The sequence below is a fragment of the Arachis ipaensis genome, chromosome B05 (genome assembly GCF_000816755.2).
Source record: "Arachis ipaensis cultivar K30076 chromosome B05, Araip1.1, whole genome shotgun sequence".
NCBI classification, from domain to species: Eukaryota; Viridiplantae; Streptophyta; class Magnoliopsida; order Fabales; family Fabaceae; genus Arachis; species Arachis ipaensis.
In genome coordinates, this window is record NC_029789.2 from 108,916,012 (window position 1) to 108,919,886 (window position 3,875).

At 39.2% G+C, this 3,875-nt stretch overlaps 1 long non-coding RNA gene across 1 annotated transcript; it reads right to left on the bottom strand.

The window, feature by feature from the left end:
- Nucleotides 2,732-2,981, bottom strand: LOC110262954. The gene is made up of 2 exons (XR_002347966.1): nucleotides 2,897-2,981; nucleotides 2,732-2,794 (listed from the first exon to the last, which is right to left on the bottom strand). It is a non-coding gene; the product is annotated as an uncharacterized LOC110262954 (long non-coding RNA).

A 3,875-nucleotide genomic window follows, 5' to 3' on the forward strand; every position in this document is an offset into this window, starting at 1 on the left:
AATAGAGATGATCATCAACCTAAATACTTGGTAAAAGATCAGAATCAACCTAAAACTGCTCCACTTTGTGCACATTCAAGTAATCCATTCTAATACTAGCCTGCAGCAAAATATCAAGAACAAATTGAACCAACAAAAACGATATATAATGATTTATAATGCTGTATCTCTAACTCATAATGATCAAGTGTCATTATCTTTTTAATATTAATCTTCAAACTTTAGAAATAAACATGATTGGTTGAGATATTGATGGTGTAATGTGCTCAGATTAAGTGTATTATGAACCTATGTGCTCCATAAGAGTTGCAACCCCATCGCAAAACTGTAGCAGTTCCATCTCTTTCTATTAGAAATTTAGAACTAGCTAGCTCGATTTCTTTGTATCATAATGAATAATGAATATCAATTATCTTTTCTTTTTGTATGTGAAGTAATGAATATGATGCACATTAAAGATAGTTATAAAATATAAATAACTAAGATATTAATAGAAACACAAAATCGAGACTATGTTATAAATAACTCCTAAATCAAACAAATACGCAGATACAAGATCCTCACAAAGTCAAATAGTATATCTAATAGTACTATAGTAGAGAAGTAAAGAAGACTTAGATTACCAGCTCAACTTGTTTGGAGGCCCCAAAATCTGCAAGTTTAATGCAACCTTTGTTATCTACAAGAATATTGGCCCCCTGAAATTGATTACAATTGAACATTAGTAACTCAAAAAAGGAGATCTGACATGCTAATCAATGATACTACAAGAAAAATCACATTATTATTATTATCAAACTTTGGTGTCAGGATTCAGAACGTTCAAGACACAACTCAAAATAAGAAAGAATCATCAACAGAAGCAATTGTTTATTAAACAGCAGCAGTAAATAGCATGTTTTCGAGGTTCAAGCAAGCAACAAACAGAATTCATATGACTTAACTAGTTCCACAAACTGAAATCATTGCAGTTCATATAATATGGACCAAGCAACAAGCAAAGCAGCACTCAGCAACAACAAACCAAGAAAAATTAATGAAACAGTAACACTTTCACAGCATCTATTTTGGGCAATGAAAAAAAATACAATAAACAGCAATCACAAGTCCAGAATTCAACACCAAAACAGCACAATAAACAAGTTCATCCAGGGCAACATTCAGAGGAAAGACAAATTCATTCCGAACAGCAGTAGTAAATAAAACAAAACCTACATCCACTAACCAGTCCAGATTCTCTAACCACCTAATTCAACTAAACTAAATTAGTTAAACTAAACAAGCTAAACAGAATGAGCTAAACCATATTAAATGAGATGAAAGGGGAACCTGGGAAGCAGGGAATTGGAACAGGGGAAAGGAAGGGAAAGATTGATGATGATGAGTGAATGGCCGGAGCAACACGGTGGCGGCCTAATGGTGGCGCTGGGGTAGCGACAGTGGCAGAGGGTGGGTGCACAGTAAAATAGGGTCTAGTAGTGGCTCTGGGCTCGCGGAGAAACACTGGACATCGGGCAACCATCATTGTAAAGATTAAAATGCAAATCAGAAGACATCAAACAAAAATATCCCTGAGTTCACGTCAGTAATAGTTAGTCTTCCAAACTGACGACATTTCTTGGATTCAATATTTACAAATTGCCTAAAGACTCAAACCCATAAAAGAATTGCTGCATTTAAAGAGAGGAAATTACAATATTGGACCTACCCAAAAGCTTCAACCTATTTGAATTCTTTTGGAATGTATCTTCTAGCTTTCTCTGCCTTCACAAGATGGAGTTATTACAAGGCACTGATAAACAAAGAAATAGAACAATTAATTAAAGAAACAATTCCCATTTCCCACAAATTAAATTTGAACATACATAAACAACACTTAGAGAAAGATTCATTGTTACAATTTTTGCAGACTTAATGAATTACCTTCCTCTAAATACCCATGTGATGTCTTGTAAAGCCACCAAAGTTGTTTCCAACATGTCAAGGCCAGCCTGGTTTGCAAAGATAAACACCGGCACCGACTACGATCCAGACAGAGAATCATATATATCTTAAATTAAAGGCTTTCATGGAAATGATGAACTCTACTATGAACAAAACATCTGCCATACCTTCAAAGAACAGCACAAGATGGCATCCTGATGATGCCATAAATGTTTAAGCACTGACTCACCAATGAGAGAATCAAATCTCAGCAACTCTGCCCCCAAATAATAACTGTTATTAGAATAAAAAAGAACACAAAAGTGAAGGGCATCATCAGATACTTTTCAAGAATGAATATTCAACAATAAAGCTTGAACACAATACAACAGATGCAGATTTGCCTATAACTGCAGCAGATCCAGTTGGCTAGTGTAAAAGCCTCTGGAGAACCAAGAGAGAGTTTTGAGCCAACTGCCGGGTTTATACCAGATGGAGAAATCGCCATGGCAACCCTCTGCACAGAAGGAAGAAAAAGGAAGGCAATTGAAGAACAGAATGAAAGAATGGTAGCATCTCTTGTTTGTTTCTAGATTATATGGTTCAGTAAAAAATTATAACCAACTCACATCATCCATATAAGAAGGCAGAACCTAAGGTATAAAATATAAGCATTTCATTTCCTAGTACTGTTTTACCATTTTGTCCTAAATCTTTGAATCTATCTATTCTGCCATTCCAGAAGCCATCTTGTAGAAAAAGCAACAAAAATAAGTGAATCCATACCTGATATTCAAGTAATGGTTTGACACACTTTGGTTTGCAAGAGTCTTCGAGATATCTCTTTTGATCAACGGGTTCGTCGTCAGCCCTAAGTGCAGGTCAATAAATAAGAAAATAACAAATTAACATAGGATCAGATCTATGGGAGAAATCAAGTACAAAGAGAACAGATCTGACTGAGGAGACTTACATTGCAGTTAGCGTTGGGAGCAGAGAGAGAGACGACACTGACGATGCAGAGGAGATCGGCGAGGAGGGCGACCCTAGTGACGAGGGGGAGACGAGTCCGAGGGGAGGCTAATGGCACAGCGAGGACGGTGCTGGTGACGGCGGGGATCTGAGCTCTTCCAGGGTTGAGAGATGGGAGTTGAGAGTGACAGCGTAAGATCGAGTTGAGAGTGAGAGAGTAGTCCCGAAGCTTTCTTTGGGCTTATTAGGGTTTGGTGAAGAGATCATACCTTTGGAATCGGAGGGCTTGGAGGAGAAGAGAGCGTCGCGGATACCTTGCCGTCGCCCATGTTTGGTGGAGCTTGAAGGTGAACAGAGAGATAAAGAGTATGAAGAAGAAGATGAAGATTAAGAAGATGAAGAAGATGAAGAGTATGAAGAGTATGAACAATGACGAGGGCGAAGGGCGAATGAGCTCTTCCAGGCGAGTGTGGTTTCGAAGGGAAAAGAAGATTAGGGTTAGTGTCTAACGGGTTGGGGACCGGGTTGCAGGCCGGGTTGCGGGTCGGGTTGGTGTCAATGGGTTGGGAACCCTCTTGCCACGCTTTTACAACGTAACTATTTCTCTCTACGGCCACGCTTTCGAAGCGTGGCAGAAAAAAACCTTTTGGCCACGCTTTTAAAGCGTGCCAAAAGAGGACCAGGATATGGCCACGTTTTCCAAGCGTGGCCTTAATGAAACCCTTTCGCCACGCTTTTAAAACGTCCTTGTTGCTCTCTGTGGCCACGCTTTTGAAGCGTGGCAGTTTTAAAACGTGGCCGTTTCTCTAATCAATTGCCACCCTTATAAAAGCGTGGCCGTTGATCCTTTTCGCCACGCTTTTGAAGCGTGGCAAAAAAAAGGTGGCCAAATCTCTAATCTATCGCCACCTTCATAAAAGCGTGGCCATTGACCACTTTTGGCCACGCTTTTAAAGCATGGCAAGAAAAAAGCGTGGCCA